The sequence below is a fragment of the Anomalospiza imberbis genome, chromosome 3 (genome assembly GCF_031753505.1).
Source record: "Anomalospiza imberbis isolate Cuckoo-Finch-1a 21T00152 chromosome 3, ASM3175350v1, whole genome shotgun sequence".
In the NCBI taxonomy this organism is placed as follows: Eukaryota; Metazoa; Chordata; class Aves; order Passeriformes; family Viduidae; genus Anomalospiza; species Anomalospiza imberbis.
The window spans coordinates 114183936-114192977 of record NC_089683.1 but is presented as its reverse complement, the minus strand read 5'-3'; positions in this window follow the sequence as shown (position 1 = coordinate 114192977).

Here is a 9042-nt window from a genome sequence, read left to right as displayed (position 1 = left end):
GGAAAACCTCTGGAAGGAGCCCCCAAAAAGCAAACCCCCACGGCCCCTCCCCACCACCTGGTTTGGGAAGAATTTCCTTGGAGAGAAGTGGAAAAAAACCTGTTTATTTAACAGGCAAAGTACTGCCCAGCACAAAAAATTAACAACACCAGATGGCAAAACTCTTTCACTGCTCTGAAGAGATGACAAGTTCAGAAAGTCTCTCCTGGGAGTGGTTGCTCTGTTATTCCCATTCCATTCTGGCACTGGGAATGGCTGCTGCAGGCCACAAAGTGCAAACACTTGGTGTTTTCCCAGGTCTCAGTCTGGAACAGGTTCGAATGGTTCCAAGAAAAGGGAAAGAAAAACAGTCCAGGGAAAATTTGGACTGCCCAGCTAAACTAGCTAACAAGCAAAAGCAAGCACAAGCAGGAGCAAGAGCAAAGGCAAAAAGGAAGAGCAAAAGCAGCACTGTGTACTGCCTCTGTGTCCAGCAGACCGTGTGGGAGTGAGCAGGCTGAAAACAAAACAAAACTTGGCTTTTCAGAGCCAGTCCCGAAGGCACAGAACATAATACCCAGTTTAAAAGAACAGACAGCTGGGGATACAAGCATCATGACGTCACCCTGGGACAATGGGGCTGGATGGGATCCACCCAGGGGTAGGAGGGATCTGGTAGAAGAGCTCACCAAGCCGCTTCCAGTCATTTACCAGCAGGCATGCCTAACCAGGGAGGCCCAGGGCACTGCAGGTCAGCAAACGTGACACCCACGTACAAGAAGGGCTGGGAGGAGGAGCTGTGGAGCTACAGGCCTGGCAGTGTGGACCCAGTGCCAGGGAAGGCCACGGATCAGGTCGTCCTGGGTGACACCACGCAGCACGTGAAGGACAACCCGGACATCAGACCCAGCCTTCATGAGTTCATGATAGGCAGGTCCTGCTTGACCAGCCCAGTCTCCCGTGGCAAGGTGACCCTCTCAGTGGATGAGGGAAAGGCTGTGGATGTTGTCTATCTGCAGCAGGCTGAAGTAAAGCCTTTCCCACTGTTTGCCACAGCATTCCCCTGGAGAAACTGGCTTTACGTGGCTTGAGATGGGAGCACTGTTGGATGGGTAGCAAACTGCACGGGTGGCTGGGGATGTTGGAGGATGGAGTTAAATCCAGCTGGTGCCCAGTCACGAGTTGTGCTCCCCAGGGCTCCGTATTGGTGTCAGCCCAATAGCTGTTTAATGTTTTATATATTTAATATCTTCAACAACCGGAACAAGGGGATCAAGGGCAGCCTCAGTCAGTTTGCAGATGACACTAAGTAGCTGACCTGCTGGAGGACAGGAAGGCTCTGCAGAGGGATCTGGACAGGTTGGATTGATGCCTCTTCTATGAGGTTCAACAAGGCCAAGTGCTGGGTCCTGCAATGGAAAAAGAGACCATATCCTTATCCTGTGGAGAAGAAGTGCCAGATCTTTGAAAAATCCACAGATGTGTGCTAAGGGACAGGGTATAGTGGGTGCTTGGCAGTGTCATGTTAATTGTTAGTTATATTAAAGATCTATTCCAACCTAAATGATTCCATGATTCAATGGCTATGTTTTTACTGCGCCTAGCTGGAGAGGTTTGACAGAGGAAGAACTTTTCTTCCCTATTTTATGAAAGGTTGGATATATTTGCCTCCTGCTCAGCAGCACTTCCAGTCCTCTCGTGGCAGCCAACTGCTTTTTATTCGCAGCACGCTGCTGGTGTCATTACTTCTCAATTTCTGTCTGCTGCCAACGTTAGGGATCCTCCCAAGATGTGTCATTTATAGCACTGCAAGTCAATATTCATTTATTTCCTTCAAGGTCCACAGCTCTGCCCCATGCAACACCAGGGAGAGCCTCATGGAAGCAGCTGAAGGGAACAGGGGCTGGCATTTGGGGAATGTGGAGAATGTCCTAAAGACAATGAGTGGTAATTTACCCAACTGATTATCCACTGCTTTAAAACCCAGTCAGCTGTTTACAATGAGCTCTTTTCAGTCATGCACTATGAATCTAATCAAATCATACCAGAAAAACAGCATGGCAGCATGAGGGCTTTTCCCTCCATGTGTGTCCTTTTATAGCACACTCAGGATAAGGAGAGTAGCTGAAATAAGAGCAGGGAAATGATAAATCTTACTTTTTTTCTTAATTTTTAATTTTTTTTTTTAATCCACAGAGGTGAATCATGCAGAATCAAATGCTGGAAGTGTTTTCCTCCTAAATTTTTATTCGGTTTACTTAGTGGGATTAATATTATGTCACTCTTGGTCATTTCCAGCTATGTTCTTTCTACAGCTGTTAGTTTTGAGTTTGGTCCTTCCCTCAAAGCTCTTCACAGAAGGATTTTCACTTCAGATAACTTGGAAAGGAAGTATTTTTATGGAAAAGGAAATGCATTTCACCGAGGTTTACATACTTTTTTCCCCTCCAGAGCAACTTCTTAAGACCCTCTGGGACAGTGATAAATAAGAATAAATAGGAAGAAGTGTTTCAAGAGCTAACAAACAGAAGACCACAAGGGCCTAACTGAACAATTAATTCACTCTGCTGGCAGCTTCAATTAGAAATAATTGTTAGGAATTTTCTGAGTCCTTGAAAGATACAGTTAATGGGCTACTGGCTGAAATTCCTTTTCTTTTTGGCTGTAGAAAACCCTAGGCTCTCAGTAGACTCTCTCACCTTGGTGAGTTTGATAGGACTGCGGATAAAAACCATCAGCTGGCTTTCAGCACCAAGATAGACTTGCCCATCATTCATGGAGATATAGAGCAGCTGCTTCTCAGGGACTATAGCCAAAAGGCCTGTGTCTGCTGAATAAATAGTACTGAGCAGTCTAAATTTGAAGATATGACTTTTATGTGGGTGCTGACAGAAAGGGTAGATGTCTCTTGAATTTTCCATATCTTTTAACAGCCCATTGTATATTCAAAGTGCTTGTGTGGTTGATTTTAAGCCATACTACCCAAGATGCACATGTTAAGAAAGAGAAACTGTAGGTTTCTGATTTCCATCAATGGGAAATATTTCCATCTTTTTGTTATTGTGCATCTTGATTTATTTTGAGGTGGTAGTTCATGTTTCTGTAGCATTGCACTTAAAATGATAGTGAGGTGTTAAAAGGCAGGACTTTTCACAACAGTCAGGAGGTGCAGAGTTTTGTTATCACTGGGGATTCATGGCACATTGGAAAGGCAGAGGAAGTTAACAGTTTATAGCAGAAATTCCAACATTCAACATAGAGATGTGATTCATAAACCCCTCTCATTTCCTCAATGTCCTCATTGTCATTTTCCAAGTTCTCATCTGTTGATACTTCAGAGGCACTGAGGTTGACTGAAACTCACTGTGCTTCCTGGAAGGCCTTATGTGTGTAAAGCAGTAATGTTATCCTCTTATGGGATTATTTTACTTTTAAAAGAGTATTTGAGCCCTAGGGTGGGATTGAATACTGGTCCCTTAAGGAATTAGTAAAGGACTATTTTGGCATCAGTGCTGGAATACGAGTTGGGTTTGGCCATCTGAATGAATTTTACACTTCCTGTTCTAGGCAGTGAAAATCCTGTTTGGCCTTGTACTATTGATTTGTTTTTCTGAGGTCTGCATCCACCTGTAAGGAATTCTTACAAATGAAGATGAGATTTAAATACTTCTGTTGGTTTCTGCTTAAGCATTTGTCTGTTGACCTGCAGGGCTGCAAGACTCCACTCTTCACAATAGAAGGAAATCTGAGAGTGGGTCTGAAGGCTGTTGGCAGCATGTGAAGCTCTTAATTTTAAATGGGTGTTTTCATCATCAGCTTTAGAGAAACCTTTCTTCTTTCAGCTTCTGCTTGCAGAGGTTAAGCCTGCACCCCTACACTCTGATCCAAGTGGGAAGATGGTTGTGATTCTTTAAGTGTCTGGTGAGAATAATTAGGTCATTACCCATGACGGAAGTGCTAAAAAAAAAGCTGGAATTTGTACTGATCATGAATTTGTTGATTGTTGAATGGCTGGTGGTGAGATATTTCATCCAAGGTGTTTATCTTGGAGCTGTGGCATTGCATGTGTGGTGAGCTTATGAGCCAGATGATGCTCTTCTGTAATGTGTGTTAATTTTAGGACTTTTGATTATTTTCATAGTGCCAACCAAACGTTTGTGATGCAAACTGCTGTTTTCAGTAAAGGGTTAAAAGAACTGGTGCTCTGTACAAATTGATGCCTACTAACAGCAATAACCTGAACAGAGGCACTTGCAGAGTTTTGGGACATTTCTTGAGCCTGCCTTGTTGGGCATTTTATTAAATACAAATATCTAGGAGAAGGCTACATAGTCTTTAATTTTGGTTTTACCTGGTTGCAAAGGAGGTTGTTACAGAATAATTAATGCAGAAAAAATTCTGCGGCATTAACTCCAATTGCAGAGGCAGGTTCTGCAAAAGTAGCACCTGGTCAGGTGTGAAAACATCCTTTACCTACAACTCCTAGTCCTTTTCATTGTTAAAAACATGAAAGTGAGTGTTTGAGACATCTTAATATGAGAGCATAAGAAATAGACATGTAATGGAATGAAATATTCTTCTAGAAATATTTTATTTGGAAGTCTGGTTAAAAGGCAGTGTAATTTCTGATTTAAAAAAAAAAGTGGTTACAGTTCAGCTTAGTATAAAGAATCATGATACAAGAGGGAGAAGATAAGAAAGACATGGATGAACAAAGAGTGGAAGTTTACTAAGTAAAGAGTGTTATGGATGGCACTTTATTTTCAAAAATAAAAGAGAAATTTTCCTGTTTAATGTTGGTCAAAATAGATTGGACTTATAAAACTCCTTAGTCACTAATCATAACTAAAAGGACATCAGTTTTTCAAATGTTCAAATTTTGCTTTGTTAGTAAGAGCATGGTTATATTTGGTTTCTGATTTATTTTCATTTTCTATTAGCACAGAAGGTGAAAATGGGACCTGATTTTTGATGGTACCACAAAGGAGACATGGGTGGCTCAGCCACCCTGGGGCAGCAGTCACTAGCTGGTGATCCTCAGAGATCTGATAGGTTTCCAGCTTGGGAATGGGAGAGTGTTTCCAAGGGTGCTCAGACTTTATTAGTGTCTCATGGCCTCAGCTGCTGCAGCTCACAGTGAGGAGCAGCCCCGAGACACCTGCTTTTGTCAGAAGCACTGTCTGCATAGTGTCCTTACAGCCTGTGGGACCAAGGAACATATGTCTGAGAAGCGTGGCTATAAACAAACCTGCCATCAGTATTCCTGCCTCCCGAGCCCACCTTGGAAGAGCCTGTGGTGTCAGGTTGGATATAACAAGTTGACATCGGTGCAGAATGGCAGAAAAGCAGATGTGCTTGTGCCCACGTCCAGCACACTCTTGGTTAACACACACACACCTGCAACCCGAAAAGCCCAGGTGATGGTTTAAGGACCTGCATCATCCATAAAGCCAATAAGGATTTCAGACATCCATAACTGTGTTTCCTGGTGGGTTTTTTGCTGCTGAAGGCAACTGTCCATAGAGCTGAGCTCCTTCCCCCTGAAGGGAGGAAGTTTAATTCTCTGTGTCTAGTCTGACATATGCAAGTTATATTTTAAATTTTGCTTTCTGCAAACAAAAAGCTACCTCTTTGTATTAGAATATTATTTTCCGAATATATTTTTAAAAGTAAAATGCAGTATTTATTATGCAGTATGCACAAGAAACAGTCAGTACAGTGTAAGAGCATATTTCAAACCCTACTGAAATAAACTATAAAACTCCCATTGATTTCACTGGGCCTTGGCAGGTTTTAATGGCAGAGGACAGTAGGCAGAGCACCTGCTTGGAAATTAACCATTGTGCATAAACAGGTGCTCTTCCTTGCTTCTAGCTGGTATTTAAGTCCTGGAGAATGCATATTTTTGTTGCCAAAAGCTTTATTCTTTAAGAGACTGGTTCATTTTCAAGTTTGGACCTTGCACTTGTCAAGTACAGATAACAATGATTATTGCTGTTGAGATATATTATTATACTGTTCCTACACAGAACCACATAATAGTCCCCTTCTAAATTGGTATTTTATTGGCAGTGACAATGATGGGTTGATAAGAGTGTAGAAATGTTGAGCAGAGAATTGCTACACTGGCTTAAAGATCTGGATCTAAGGCATATTGGTGGGGGAGAAGAAAAGTACCCTGATTTTGGAATATTAACTTTTAGACCAAAGGAAGTAAAAGGTTGTTGCAGCTCACCTGCTGCCATTTCTGATAGCAGACCTCTTGTGATGTATGCTTCCTACAGTACTTAAATGAATATATGCCTTGGACCAGAGCTATCTTCTCTTCTCCCATTCCTAATTTAAACTGTTTGCTTCTGGCCCTTCCTTGGTAAGGGTGATCTGGAGTTTGCATCATACAGCCTCGGGCTTTCTTGAGCAAGGGAGACAGTACAACATACTCCATCAGACTCTACCAGGGCTTTTTTTGGCTGGTTTTGTGCAGATGACCACCTGGAAGAGCTGTGCAGCTCAGCACATAGTGCTGATGTGCTTCTTTGCCCACTGGCATGAAAAAGGCCGGTAAAATTCCGAGGGTTTTTTGTTAGATTTTTTCCCCCTCCTTTTATGACTCGCATCCTCTGGGGCCCTGCTCTACTGACAGCACCATGCTTCACCTTGCAGCCTCCAGGGCTAAACCCATGGTTTAGCACCATTTTTGATTTTACTACACCGCTGCCAAGTGTAAGTAGACATCAGGTGGCACTTTCTCTGTACTCTATCCAGTTGTACAAAATACAGCACTTAGGAGCCCTGTAATGGACAGCTGCCAGAAAGCAGACATTGATACCTGTCTGATGAGCTCTCCTGAAAATGGTGCTCTTTTCACACTGCCTCTTGTTCCCCTCTGCTCCCTTACAATGCCAGCAGAATGCTGTGCTCACAGAGACACATGCACTTCAGGTTTAAAGGGGATTGTTTTAAGATTAAATGCAATGACTCCTTCTGCTACTTTTAAAATAGATCTGGGAGGGGGGGAAAATCCTGTTGTTTAAAATATCCCTGCTCCTCCCATGCTCACTGCTGAGGACCTGTGACCTACTGGTTTGCCTTGGCAGGATTTCCCCTTCCCGGCTGACTCTCCCCCTGCAGCTGCTCATTTTGGAGCCTGCATGGCTGTACTCGTTGTGAAAAAAACACAGCTGCTCTGCATCCATTGTAAGCGCCAGCTATTGATTTAGATCCTCCAATTTTTATGTGTTGAAAGACAAAATGGTTGTTTAGAGAGGCATTTGTGTGGAACCTGCAGACAGCCAGGGCCTTGAGGCAGAACAGCCTCAACTTCTCTGCATGGCTGATGTGCCAGAGTGCTCAAAAGTAGCTCCCAGTCTCTTGTCCTTGTTGCATTATAACAAACACAAACTAATAAGCCAGGACACGATAACTACTTTTAGAAAGAATACACAATTCTGCTGGGTCAGGCATGTTTAAACCAAAAGATATGAAAACAAATCTTCCCCCATCTCCAGTGGGCTCTTGAAAAACAGAACCTTTTTCTGACTTTGCAGGGAGAGATCAATCACCAGCTACTGTCATGGGCAAACCAGATGTGACTGAAGGAAACAAATTTGTTACCAATCAAATCAGGGTAGGACAATGAAAAATAAACCCAAATCTTAAAAACACTTTCTCCCCACCCTTCCCTCATTATCAGGCTTAATTTCACTCCTGAATTTTCTGTCTTCCTCTCCCGGGTGCAGAGGGATGGGGAAAAAGTGTTGTGGTCAGTTCATTGATGTTTTTTGCTGCTCCCTCCTTCACAGGGACAGGACTGCTTCACAGGGGGTTCCTTTCATGGGAGAAAGTCCTCTGGCAAACTTCTCCAAAGTGAGTCCTTCCCACGGGCTACAGTTCCTCGTGAACTGCTCCAGCATGAGTCCCTTTCCATGGGACCAGTCCTGCTGGAACAGACTGCTGCAGTGTGGGCTCCCTGTGTGGTTACAAGTCCTGCCACCGTGCTCTTCACCGGGGCTTCAGGAGAATCTCAGCTCTGGCACCTGGAGCACCTCCTACCCTGCCTTCTTTAACCTCGGTGTCTTCAGAGCCGTTCCTCCCACATATTCTCACTCCTCTCATCTCTGGCTGCAGTTGCTTTTGCACAGTAATGCTTTCCCCTTCTTAAATATGTTCTCACAGAGGCACTGTCACCATCCATGGCGGGCTCAGCCTTGGCCAGTGGCGCGTCTGTCTTGGAGCTGGCTGACATTGGCTCTGTCAGACACAGGGAAAGCTTCTTGCAGAAAGCACCCTTACAGTGCCTCCCCTCTCCCCTAATTCCCAAAACATTTCCATGCAAATCTGGCCAAGAGGGCGTGGGATCACTTTCAAGGATTCTTCATTCTTGGGGAGCTGTTTTGGATGTGCAGTGTTTGCTCAGGACAATTTGAATGATGTTTTGCAGGAGCACTCCCAGGGTTTATTTTGTGTGCTTTACTCACTTGGCTTGTACCACTGTGGCCCTGCATCCCTGAAGGTCCCGTGATGATTGGCCCACTGCTTTTAGTGGAGTGGAGCAAGACATGAATGCCTGACATGAGGAATGCTACTGCTCTATCTCAACAGCTGCAACGCTGTACAAACCACACTTTCTCTAATCTATCTGATTGTAGGGGTGCAGCATTTTCAATTTATTTGAAAATTTCATCAGCACACAATAAATATGGATGCTACAAGAGATGGAATGATATGCTGTTATCATACTAGAGATGGTATTTTGAAATTAATCTTGCCAAATCAATTTTACTGTGACTTTTATTACAGTAGCTTAAATAATGAGCCTGGTAATAAACTGCAAGATACATTTGATTTGTGTTAAATCTACAAGCAGAAAGAAAGAAGTGCCAATTTATATAAAATTAAGTTTTCGAGGTGTAACAGTTTTTAATGAAGGGAGATAGTTGTCACAAATTATTTGCTCTGTTTAGAGGTAGAATTAGAGTTATTTCTCTAAAAGAGGAGTAGGTTTCAGCATGTGTATTGCCTGCCACAGAAATGCAAATAGAACGCTGTCCTTACTCAGAGGGT